The sequence below is a fragment of the Anomaloglossus baeobatrachus genome, chromosome 3, assembly GCF_048569485.1.
Source record: "Anomaloglossus baeobatrachus isolate aAnoBae1 chromosome 3, aAnoBae1.hap1, whole genome shotgun sequence".
In the NCBI taxonomy this organism is placed as follows: domain Eukaryota; kingdom Metazoa; phylum Chordata; class Amphibia; order Anura; family Aromobatidae; genus Anomaloglossus; species Anomaloglossus baeobatrachus.
In genome coordinates this window covers 411,599,171-411,612,900 of record NC_134355.1, presented here as the reverse complement: position 1 = coordinate 411,612,900, position 13,730 = coordinate 411,599,171, and positions in this window count along the sequence as shown.

The window sequence follows — 13,730 nt, the reverse complement described above, 5'->3', positions numbered from 1 at the left end:
AGAGGATCTGCAAGGAAGAATGGCAGAGGATCCCCAAATCCAGGTGTGAAAAACTTGTTGCATCATTCCCAAGAAGACTCATGGGTTTAAAAGATCAAAAGAGTCCTTCTAATCAGTACTGAGCAAAGGGTCTAAATACTTATGACCGTGATATTTTAGGTTTTCTTGTTGAATACATTTTCAAAAATTTCTACATTTCTGGGGTTTTTTTCTGTCAAGATAGGGTGTAGAGTATATATTAAAGAGAAAAAAAATGAACTTTTTTTGAATTTACCAAATGGCTGCAATGAAACAAAATGAAAAATTGAAAAATTTAAAGGGGTCTGAATCCAATGTATAGAGGATGAGTTCTATCTAATGTTTTATGGGACAGTACTCAAACCAATGTTATTCTATAGGGCAGTGCTGATCAGCGGCACTGCCCCATGTGAAATCCGAGTGCAGTCCAATATATGCTGACAGACAATGGAGAAATCAATTTTTCCCTTCTCCACGAATGCACTCAGGAGAGAGGGTCCACCCACTCCGAAGGACAGGAAACCTACAGCTTTTAAAAGGTGGAGCCTCTTTATACTCTTCAGTGGTTTCCTGTCCTTTGGGGGGGTGGGTGGAGGTGCTGCCGGTGGAAGAAAGACTAACCTTATAGCCATCTCTGGGGAGGAGTGGGAGCACGGCCTGGTTTGGCGTCAGTGTGTTTCCTGGTCAGACCCCTGGCAGCACTCTGAAAGAGAAGCACGGCCTGGTTTGGCATCAGTGTCTCCTGGGGGCTGCAGCTGTCGGCAGCTGTGGAGGCTTCCAGGGGAATGCAGCAGCGCTTGGGTGATCTGGCCCTGTCTACAAGCGGCCTGTGACCCAGACCGGAAGTGGAGCGCTTCCAGTGATGTCACAGTGGTGGAAACCGCCCCAGATTCAAAATTGCTGCAGGAGGAAGGGTGCTTTGCCAAATTGGAGCAGCCTGCAGAGACCATGGAAGTGACTGATGTAGTTTTGACTGATTGTCTACATGTCTGTTCTGTTTTCTCTAGGACAAGCCTAAGAAATCACTGTCCAAGACAAAACATAGAGAATGTACCCTATGTAGAACTAAGCTGGCAACTACCTATAATTAGAAGTTGTGTCAGGCCTTCATAGACACATTCCTCTTAGAGTTTGAAATCCCTAATCATGATGATGTAAAGAAATCTGAGTGAAGTTAGCCCTGGCACGTCTTCAGGGAGACAGATGGCCACTTGAGACTCCAGCCCAGAAGACGGGGAGATAAATATATTTTATTCAGATCATTCCTCATCCTCATCATCCTCAGACATTGAAGGACAGCCGTGGACAGTCACTGGACCTGTCCCAACAAGTCTGCAGCAAATAACATATAGGATCCGGGGTTGAGGAACGGCCCAACAATGGAACCGCGCTATCAGTATACAGAATGGGACAGCTTACTGACACTGGGACCCTCAAGTGCTTCATGCCATGGGGGTCCGATACTTAGCGCATCAAAGGAGGAAAGGGCTCACAGGCTGACACACACACCGGACTTGACCTTTCACGGATCCGGGATCGTCTGGAGCTCATCGTGGCAGAGATCGGTACTCTGGGGCAGCGCTTGAACTACCTGTGAGTAAAAAGACCTGGAACCGCAGCCCCTGTCTCTACCTCTCCTTTACCAGTGCCGGTGCCCAGCGCTGCAGCGCCAATGGGGACTACCACAACCCCCGCCATCCTCCCGGGGCCTGCTCCGCCTGTGGGGGAGTGACACCATCCCGGCTGCACCCAACATTTGCCCCGGCGAGAGACCCTGCAGCGGCTGCCCATCAACTGCCGCATACCACAGGTGGCATCGCGATCCTTAAAAAGACTTTCCTATCCTCCAACTACCACCTCAATTCTCCCTGCCACACTCAGACCCTCTTTCCTGTACGCCTCGGGGTAATGGACCCGGGCCAGGCCACCACGTGACATCGCAGGGGATCTGCACCCCCGGCCCGGTGACGAGTAGGTTAAAACACCAGCCCCATGGGGCGCTACATTTGGCGTCATGAACAAGATAATCATGCCCGTGACAACCGGGTACTGTGTGCCTAATGGAAATGAGACTGTTTATTTAAAGTCTGGACTTAGCCGCTATTACAGAATACCAGTTGGCGGGAAAATTTCCACTCTTAACAGGCTGACGGGCTGATGGAGTGGCGCAAAAGTTAAGCTCCACCCCAGATGTCAACAGACTTGACCCAGCAGATGAGGCAGCAGCAGCTGGACGCCATCAAGGAATGGGCTTGGTGGCAGTGACGCGAGCCTATGCTTGACCAAGACCACTACACCTAGAGGAAAAGCACATCGGAGGGGTGACAACTGACCTGGTTGCCCCTGCCGAAAGGGACGCCATCCAAAAACCACCGATCTGTCTGCCTACTCCAGCCCTTGATCGGGAGGTCTGTGACCCGACCCTCAAACCGGCCGCCGATGACCAGGCAGCTGAGGACCCGGCCGCCGACACCCCAACAGCCAAAGACCCCGCTGCTTCAAACCCAGCAGCCAACGCCCAGGTCGATGCCGACCAGGTAGCAGAGGACCCAGTAGCCGATATCTCGGTGACCGAAGACTCCGCTGCTTCCAACCCGGCAGACAATGCCCAGGCAGACAACGACCAGAGTGGGAAATACCAGATCGCTGACCAGGATCCAGCTACCTCTTACCAGAGAGCCACAGAACAGGCTGCCGTCGACCAGACCGCCTGCAACGTTTCCCTAGCACCGATAGCAGGAGAACCTGTTGCCTCTGAATGGGAAGCTTGTGGAGAACCGGGAGCTGAGGCTCAAATCGGACACCCGACACCCACCCAGGACTGGTGTGGGAGAAGTCCTACAACACCTCCTTTGGGGCTGCAACGGGGGAGTCCATGTTTGTGGACACTGACGCAGAGGAGTACCACCGGGCCACCCTTGTCCATCTAGCCGCTGAAGAAAGTAAGCGACGGGTTCGGCTGGCGGAGGTGGAACGAAGGAATCTGGCCAACAAGGAGCATTTCCGACGGGCCAGTCCATCGACTCGGGAAGAGCTCCACAAAGGTACAGTTGCAAAGTTTGACCTGAATAAGGAGTGGGGGTTCATCACTGAACCGGGACTGGGCAAAGAGGTGTTTGTGTCCCGGCGGGATGTAGAAGCCCATTTACCCAGAGGTCATCCTGGCAGAGACCTGTACCCCGGTGACTGAGTCATTTACACTCGGCAAAAAGGAGAGCGCGGCTGGTATGCCCTGGATGTGGGACTGTGTCGTCTGGAGGCGACAGCTGCAGCAACAGTGCCCATCCCAGTAGGCAAGCCAGTACCAGTTGTTCCCCAAGAGCCCTGCAAAGAGGGGTATTGCCACAAATCTACCCAAACCCCAAGGGAGAATTACCTGAAACCGGCCGGACAGGAATTCCCATGCTCCCAGTGAATTGTGTTTAAAATGTTCCCCGTTTGAAATAATGGACAACCAGGCCACTGGACATTGTGCGGTAGGAACTGTACCTGTACATAATTGCACCTGTTGTGCACCCGTCCAGAATTATTGCAACCTTTTTGGTCCTTCGGGATATCTGCTAAAAGTGGTGCATCGACTGGTGGCACACTGGACTCCAGCGTCATGCGTTAATGACCGTTTTTTCTTTAATGAAGGTGTGATAATGCTCTGTTAAAAAATGTAAATAATTCTTAACCCGTGTACAAAATGTAAATAACGTGTAATTATGCTCTGCTAACTAATGTAATTACCATAATGTTGATACCATGTATAGAATGTTTCTACCTTGTGTGAATGTGATAATAATGCTACCTAAAAACCGTACGGAGCTAACTGTTTGGCAACGGTCAAGATGCTGTGCCTCCCATAAAGGGAAGAAATAATGTTTTGGTTTAAATGCATAACAAAAATGAGGTGATCACTGTAAAATGTTGCTGCCTCGGAGTGCCGCCATTTGCCACGGGGGAATGTGGTGCCCCGGAGGCTTCAGGTGCCATAGTTTACTGCATCCCCATTGGGGTGTAGTACTTATTCCGGGTCCAGGGAAGGTCGATGCTGGTTTTCACATACACAAACATACATTCAGTGGGTTGCCCTCCCCAATGGGGACTGGGCCAGGGTCAGATCACAGTAGGGGTTCACTACAGCGGTGGGTTTACAGGACGCCACTGCACCAGGGGCTCCCCGATCCACTGGAACTGAGGACTCAGGGTCAGGGAGAAGCAACCACCAGGGGGAGTCAGGAGCACACAGTGGGAAGAGCAGGTTGACCAAGTGAGATTAGTGAACCAGCCAGTGGTGGCAGCAGCTGGGGGCAACAGCTCAGAACACACAACAACACTACAACAGAAGGAGAACAGCTTCAGACAGAGCAGAGCAGATGTGCCGCGAGCAGCTCTGTGGGCCAGGGTGTTCAACATGATCGCTGGGGAGAAGCAGGCGGCTGCTTCCACAGGACCGGCGCTGTCGGGATACAGAATCCTAGGGCAGATACAGTTCACGTTATCTACAAACTCTGCAAGGCTCACGGGCAACGGCTAGAACAGTCATCGGACCCGTCCCAATGAGTCTGCAGCAAATAGCATATAGGATCCGGGGTTGAGGACAGGCCCCACAACGGAATTGCGCTATCAGCATACAGAACGAGACACTTTACTGACACCGGGACTCTCAAGTTCTTCACGCCACGGGGGTCCGATACTTAGCGCATCAAAGGAGGAAAGAGCTCACAGGCTGACACCCACACCGGACTTGACCTTTCACAGATCCGGAATCGACTGGAGCACATCGTGGCAGAGATCGGTACTCTGGGGCAGCGCTTGAACTACCTGTGAGTAAAATGACCTGGAACCGCAGCCTCTGTCTCTGCCTCTCCTTTACCAGCGCCGTCGCCCAGCGCTGCAGAGCCAACAGGGACTACCACTACCCCGCCATCCTCCCGGGGCCTGCTCGGCCTGTGGGGAGCGACACCATCCCAGCTGCATCCAATATCTGCCCTGGCGAGAGACCCTGCAGCGACGGCCCATCCCTTGCCGCGTACCACAGGTGGCGTCACGATCCTTAAAAAGACTTTCCTATCCTCCAACTAGCACCTCCATTCTCCTTGCCACACTCCGACCCTCCTTCCTGTATGCCTCGGGGTAATGGAACTGAACCATGCCACCCCGTGACATCGCTGAGGATCTGCACCCCCGGCCCGGCGATGAGTAGGTTAAAACACCTGCCACGTGGGGCGCTACATCCATCTTGAAACTGGGCTTATATTGACAATTCCACTATTTTGTTACCTGGACTTGTTCATAGTGTTTTTGATAAACACTGGTGTTGGACTTCAAATAAGTGTGCCGCCCCCGTGCCAGCAGCCGAGCTGCTCGGATCCGGATCCGCGGTGGCTAGAGGGGTCTCCGGACCTGAGGGTCTTGCGGCCACTCAAATGAAGGGGGTATTTATAAGGGAGTGTAAAGTTCGTGACGCCACCCGTGGTATGTGGTAATTGGGGTACCACCGCTGCAGTTGGGAGTACCCAGGCATGATGGAATGGGGCAGCCAGGTGTTGTGACCCTCCACGGGTAGGGGGAATACCCCGGGGCTCAGTGATGGTATGGGAGAGTGGCGTTAGGTGGAAAGGGGTCACTTGCATACTCTCTCAGTCCATTAAGCTGACAACGACAACTGGATAAACCAAAGTTTTGGATACCGCTGCCGCTGAGGGGAGCTAGTTCGGGTCCCATCCCCAATGGTGCTGCCTGGTGATCCGTGACCTTGGGATTTTCTGGACCATTTTAGTGGAAAGTCCTATCCCCCTCGTTGCGCTAGTACCCCGATTTTGGAGCGAGTGGGGAGCGGATCTTGAAGGCTCCGTTCTTGTCGGGAAAATTGTCAGGGTGCCTGAAGCTACTCCCTGACCTAGAGTCCACGTACCCCGTCGTGCCCTGGTCCCAGCGCGGTGATGGTGCAAGGCCGCCGGCTGTCCTCCTCAACAGATCCGTGCCCCTAGCCACGATCCCCTGCAACCGGTGGTCAAGCTCCTCTAGGCCCAAACCACCATCTGCCACCTAGATAGCTTCCTAGGAGCCCTGCTCCTGACCTCCTCTCTCCTTCACTTCCAAAACTACTGTCCAGACACTCCTGACCTCCCCTCTCCTACCCCCCAGGTGGGCGACTCTATTCCACTCAAACCGTCCACTGGTGTGTTTGGTGGGTGTGGTGCAGAGTGTACCTAGCGTTTTGATTAGCTGATGTAGGCAACACCATATAGTTGGGGACCCATAACCAAGAAGGAGGTGGATAATTCACGGGAGGGCAGATTGTGCAATACCCTGTGACAACCTGATAGTCCAGGGGCGTCACATTCCCCCTTGGTTAAACGTAGCTCGTCCTCGAGCTACAGGACATCAGAGGGGTTTTTTTTTTTTTTCAAAACTGCAAAAATAGAAATTAAGAAAAATTTTTTATTTACAAGATTCATCCCACATTAGGGAGGCTTGGCACTTAAACGTTACTAAAACTTTTGAGTTCATCATTCAACAGTGGAACGCTACCGGTTAGGTTAGTAGCGGAGGCTCAACCTGCTCCATTGCAGCCTCTTCCTGCGACAGTCCAGTCCCAATGTCCCGGATCCCTTTAACCCGCCACCCAAACAACCTGCCCCGCTGCATACCTATTGTTGGTCCGTGACCAGGTTAAGGTCCCGGGTGTTGCAAAAGACGACTCTGGTGGGCACAGGACATGCAACTATTTACAATACACAAGTCTGTGTTGTCACAACCAGTCTTATGACCATGGTCTATTTTTACTACTACAAAATATTGGTGCATAAATAAAATGAAGTCCATGCACCTGGTGCACACACTATAAAATCTTCTTTCCAATCAGGTAACTTTCTCTGCTGATTTAAACCTTGTTGATTAAAACACAGTTGTTTCCTAACATTTCTATATGAAAAATACCAAACTTTGTAAATATGATACACAGATACCTAACAGTTTAGACTTTTCATGTTACAGGTACCGCTCACTTGGAGGCTGGTAATCAACGGCAGCAGCTGGGAAAACTTGCTTGTTAACCATAGCAAGCCTCTTTACATCCAGGGCATACCAACCCCGCTCACTTCAATGACGAGTATAGGAGACCACCTCTCCCGGCTCCAGGTTACGACGCGGGTGGTCCCTCGGGAGATGTTGCTCTATATCTCTCCGAGCAACAAACACCTCCTCCGAGAGGCTCGCTTCCCAGAGGAAACCCAACCCTTTGTCGGGGTCAAACCGCTTTACATGGCCCTTGCACCACGGCACTCTGACACGAAGGTGACCCTCCTCAAATGCTCCTTCTCTCTCTGGGCACGGGCAACAATCTCCCGCTGCCACTGATCTTGGGTTACATCTCCGGTCGCAGCTTTTGCTGGTGTCGTTCCCAGTAAGGGGCGTCAGCGTTCGGCCTCTGCTCCCTAGCTGGCATAGGCTATATTTGTGCTTTTGCGCTCCCTACAGCCGGTCCCGTCCCCAATGGTGCTGCCTGGTGATCCGTGACCTGCCTCCTGGCACTAAGTTTACTTCTCTGTTGGTCCCGGTAGTATGGAACTTGCCGGGTTCCGCTCCCTACTATGGCTAAGGCCTTGTGCCCACGGGAGCTTGCTTCTGCGGATTTTGCTGAGGAAAACCTGCAGATTTATCTGGATTTTCCAGATAAATCCGCAGGTTTCAGCATGTACAGACACTCCCCGTGTTATCCTATGGGACATGGGGAGTGCTGTGTCCACGTTGCGGAATGTGCGATTGCGGAATATACTGCGGATATCCCGCAGCCGCACATACCTGCATGTCAATTATTCCTGCGGCATTACCTGCGGAAATCCCCTGCTTTGGCCCATACTTACCTGCCTTGATAGCAGACACCCGGTCATTTTGCCTCAGTGCACAGGAGCAGGAAGGAGGAGGTGGGCGGGGCCTGCACGAGCTCCGGTCATGTGACAGCCGGAGCTAGTTCAGGCCCGCCCATCTTCTCCTTCACAGTGTAAACACGGCCGGAGACGGGAGAGAAGTGCTGCGTGATGGAGGTATGAATGCCCCGATCACTCAGCACTTGTTCTACATTGAGGATGGAGTGCCGAAGCCATGGTACTGTATCCTCAATGCAGAATGCCGACACCATATCCGCAGGACATTCCGCAAATAAACCGCAGCATGGAAACAGACAAGTTGTGCTGCGGTTTTCTGGGAGCTCCTGTGGATATAACCGCAGACACTTTTCCCCCATGTGCACATAGCCTTAGTGTGGGAGCTGGCTCTCAGGGTTCACGCTTGGGATTTTCTGGACCGTTTTAGTGGAAAGTCCTATCCCCCTTGTTGCACTAGTACCATGATTTTGGAGCGGGTGGAGAGCGGATCTTGAAGGCACCGTTCACATCGGGTAAATTGTCAGGTTGCCTGAAGCTACTCCCTGACCTAGGGTCCACTCACCCCGTCGTGCCCTGGTCCCAGCCCGGTGATGGTGCAAGGCCGCCAACTGTCCTCCTCGACAGATCCGTGCCCCTTGCCACGATCCCCTGCGACCGGGGGTCCAGCTCCTCTAGGCCCAGACCACCGTCTGCCACCTAGATAGCTTCCTAGGAGAGGAGCCCTGCTCCTGACCTCCTCTCTCCTTCACTTACAAAACTACTCTCCTGACCTCCCCTCTCCTACCCCCCAGGTGGGCGACTCTATTCCACTCAAGCCGTCTACTGGTGTGTTTGGTGGGTGTGGTGCAGAGTGTACCTAGGGTTTTGATTAGCTGATGTAGGCAACACCATATAGTTGTGGACCCATAAGCAAGAAGGAGGTGGATACTGCACGGGAGGGCAGATTGTGCAATATCCTGCGACGACCTGATAATCCAGGGGCATCACATAAGCAGCTGAATTGATCCAGGGTAAAGAGAGGGTCAGCCGACGTGGAAACGAGGGCACCCAAAAACGTATGGTGACATACCTTCCTTTTTCAGGCCGATACAAGTTCCTTACCGTTTCCTAGGGATCGCATAGATTAGTTCCTATTTTCCCTCTCTAAGCCCTGTTTATATATATACAATTACTGTGTTGTTATATGGTAAATACTGGGTGTCATAATAATCTTTTTAATAATATTTCAATAAAGATAATCAATTTTATCAGGTTTTTGAGGTTTTTTTCGTAAATCCAATAATCTTGTAAGAGAGAATGTGCAGCCTTTAATAACCTGGGCAGGGTGGACAGCAGTGTGAGTGACATCTTAATATTTCAGCACCCCAGGAGTAGTAGTAGTGACAATCCTATTATTGCGTTTTTACCCGCGTTTCTTTTGCGTTTTTGCTGCAGAACTTTTTTGAGAAAATGGTTGTAAACTTTCTGCAGACATTCCCAGAAAACCTATGGAAATAAAAAATACCTGTGCGCACACTGCGTTTTTTCTCAAGAACATTCTTTCTGCAGAATTTCTTGAGAAAAAGAATGTGCATGTCACTTCTTTTCTGCAGGTACCTGCATTGTTTGCCATAGATAATGGTAAAAAAAATGCAGGGATCAACCTGCAGAAAAAACGCAGCAAAAACACGGTAAAACCGCATCCGGTTTTCGGTGCGTTATTGGTGCATTTTTTGACTGCAAGTGCACTAATATTTCAGACTCAAGAAATTTCTTGAGAAAAATCCCTTTTCTAGTGTGAACAGAGCCTTATACTCTGGGAAAGCGTGACAACTTTTATATGCTATTAAATATACAGCTGTATGTATTGTGTTATCGTGTGAGGTAATGGGAGCTTCAAGTAGTATAGTGTCTTCTATAGCGTCACATCAGCAAAAATGGAGCAGGAATTGACATGTTCCAGCTTTGGGCAGGGACTTAATTGGTATGGAAGGAAAAGTTGTCAAAAAAGCTACACCTTCATATAAACAGTAATTATTTTTATATTATTTATATACAGACACGTCATCCACAGCAGTCCCATTTTGATAGCAATGTGAACATTTACCACAATGGCTTTGACTTGAAAATCTTTTTATTTTCCTGCTGCAATACAGAATTTGCAATTTGTGCTGGGTGCATGAGCTCCTAAGGACAAGAAAAAAACTCGCTTTAAGCCTAGTCGGGGTCTGAGTACCCTGCCTGGTACTTGGCTCCAATCTGCTCCCCGGTTCGGTACCGGCAGGCCACCGCCCGACCCCGGTCCTACGGTTCCGCTGACCTTCGCCAACTCCTGCAGACGGCCACCACCGTCTGCCGACCTTGCTGGAAGTGCCTGGGCTCCAGGGTGTCACACTCCCCCTTGGTTTAATGCAGACCGTCCACGGGCTGCCCGTCCACCACCGGTTTTATTTTTCTGAAAAGATATAAAAACACAGGAACAAAACATGTAAAACATTAAGCATTTCTTTCATTTCTTCCCTCACAGGAGGCACATTCTTAAACCGCTGCAAACGGAACATTTTTATTAATACCAGGGAACGGGTCCATGTCCTTCTGCTTTCCCACCCAAGCAACCTAGACCTTGATGCTGCCCCTAAGAAATGGGCAGCACCCCTTTTCCCCAGTCCGGAAACAGGAACCTGGCCCAGGCTACCCAAGCGGGAACAGGTACGGTGTCTTGCACCTGGCAGTCATTCAGGGGACCATGTCCAAGGGGACCCCTGACCTGGAGAATGGTCACCGGTCCTGGTGGTGACCGGACCCCAGCCTGCTCTGCTGCGGGTCCTTCCTCCAACCAGCCTCTCCGTAGACTGGCAATTGTGGGAAGGGCAAGTGGGGCAGAATATTTACAAACCCAATAGTTTTTGGGTGGTCTGCGAGTTCTCGGCCGTGTTCTTTGGGGAGTGGGGACAAAAGGGACAACATCAGTCCCAACGGGGATGGGCGCTTCAACAGCTCAGCGCTGCCATAAAATAACTGTGGGTCCCAACAGGGACTTGCTGTAAGGTCCCAACGGGGACAGTTCTTTAGCAACGGGGATCTGCTGCCTACTTGAGGTCGCCTTCCTCATATTCCTCCTCCAGCTCCACATCTAGGCTGTACATTGGGGGAGGGGTCCGGGAGCACTGCGGGCCTACTTGCCGTGCCCTCTTCTGGATGTTCAGGGCAAACCAGCCCCTTTCTCCACAGCGGCGGGTGTAGGCGAACAACTCACCGGGGATCAGGTCACGGTCCGGGTGGCCCAAAGGCAGATGGGGGTACACGTCCCGGCGGGCCACAAACACCTCCTTTTCCAGGCCGGGCTCATACAGGAATCCGTACCCCTTGTCGGGGTCAAAGCGCCGGACCTGGCCCTCGTACCTCGGGCCCCGCACTAAGAAGGTGGCACACCTCAGATTATAAAAAAGATAATTATCTTTTTCTTTGATCGTTCAGGCCAGGACTTCGGCCTTCTTCTTTTCCCGGGCCTCGATTTCTCGGCCCAGCTGGCTTAGCTGCCACTCCCAATAGGGGACGTTTACCTGCCCCCCGGGGGCACGGGTTGGGCCCAGTTGGAGTTCCCCCGTGCCAATCACGATCGGCACCTTCCTTTGGGAACCCCACCGTGTCATGGCCTGAGACGCTGCCTTGCAGCAACAACCCTGCGCCGCCTCAGCCGAGGCCTGGGTCTGGGTAGCGGCCAGCTTTGCCCACTCTGGGTACCGGGCACCTCCGTCTTGGCCGGGCGGACTGCCGGGGCCGGGACTTCCTTGGGCGTGGTCGCTTCCGGGAGCGATGGGGCCTCCTCGGGAACGGGCTTCTTCCGGGAGTCCTCCTTCCACGGAAGCGGGACAGGAGCGGGCCGTGCATATGGTCGCCCGCGGGCTGCGTCCACAGGCGGGTCCTTCAGGGCATCTGGGACGGACTCCGCCGCCGGTGTTGGGGGCGGCAGGCCAAGCGGAGGAGTAGCCAGGGCCGACACGGGGAGCGGAGGGGGTGACTGGAGAATCGGGGGCAGACCGGGTCCCTCAGCCACAGCGGCCGGTCCCTCAAGGACATAGTGGCGTGGGTCGCTCGCCCTCTCCTCCAAATTCATCCCCATCTCGTGCGCCCGCACAGCGGCGGCAATCTCCCCCATCTCAGCCGTCCATTGCTCCGTCAGGTACCTCACCTGGACCTGCAGCCGGCAGCACATAAGGGTCGTCCGGGCTTCCACCCACGCCGATATTCCAGGCGCGGGCTCCGGGAATTCGAGCCTTCCAGATGGGGCAGACATGTTGCACACACGGGATGTTGCACGCACGGGTTCCAGGAACAAGACGGTTGCAGAGTCCTGGTGTCCCCACTTCTTATCCCCAGGGTCACATGGGGCCTAATCTTCGCACGCCCCCCCCTTGGTCTTTTTGCAGCACTTCACCTTTCTGGGGGCGGGGCTTCACTTTTCGCGCCTACACTGCTCGGGAAGACGACTCGAGCGGGAAATCTTCACGCCCAAAATGGCGGATCTTCAGATTTTTCAGCGGGACGCCGCTGACGGATACCACAAGGCGCACTTCTACTGGTAAGTGGACTGGTTCAATCCTGTTCGTGACGCCAAGTTGTCGAGGGCGGGGGCCGGCTTCCGCGTCGCGGGGGCTGCTCGGGGAGATTACGCTTGGATCCGGTACCTTCTCCTCGGTGGCTCGAGTGGGCCGGACCAGGGGCTCGAGCAGCGCTCCTCGCCCACGAGTGAAAAGGGAGGGGAGTTGGGTTTTCGGGATGGATGGAGTGTTCGTGATGCCACCGACGGGTTGTGGTGACGGTGGGCACCACCGCTGCTGGTGACAGGGTTCCCGGGAGCGATGACGGGGAGCAGCTAGGTGTTGGCCCCTCCGTGGTTAGGGGCTGTTGGTCCCGGGGCCCGGTAGGAGGTTGGGGCTCCTCAGGTTTCGGGTGTTGACAGGGTCGCAGTGCAGCGCAGTGCCGCATGGCACTGGTGTACTCACTCAGACACAGATGGACAGAGTTTCTGGTAAACCAAACGGCTGGATGGACAGGGCCCGCAGCCGGCTGCGGTGTTCTCCCTAGACGGGTTGATGGTGGCTGTCGTTCCCTGCACCTGTGTTTTGTGTCTTGACTCCAATGCCTGGGCCCCAGGAGTCCGCTCCCAGATGTTTACGTGCCGGAGAAGCCCGTTTGCCCGCAGACGCTGGCCCTTTGGATCTCTGGCCCTTGGCGGTGGCACTTATCCGGGATGGTTGGGCTTTTGCCTTTAATCGGGACTTGGGTGGGAATGAACCCCTGAGGTCCAGACCGCAATCAGAGAATTTGACTAAAAGTTGGCTTTAAGCCTAGTCGGGGTCTGAGTACCCTGCCTGGTGTTTGGCTCCAATCTGCTCCCCGGTTCGGTACTGGCGGGCCACCGCCCGACCCCGGTCCTACGGTTCCGCTGACCTTCGCCAACTCCTGCAGACGGCCACCACCATCTGCCGACCTTGCTGGAAGTGCCTGGGCTCCCACCCAGACACCAACAGTTTCGCTCCTTATTGTCCGACTGCCTCTCTAGACTCAACTCCACTCAACTGTTGTGTTTTCCCGCCTCCAAGCCTGTGAACTCCTCGGTGGGCGGGGCCAACACGCCTGGCTCTGCCCCACCTGGTGTGGACATCAACCCTGGAGGGTGGCAACAAGAGTTTAATGCGTGACTGATGTGACCTGTCCAGGGAAGGGGGTGTGTATGGTGTTGTGTCTGTGACGACCTGGCTAGGCCAGGGCGTCACATAAAGCAGGGCTGTGGAGTCAGTAAGCCAAACCTCCATCTAACTCATGTCAGATGGGAGAGAAATCATTTTTTAA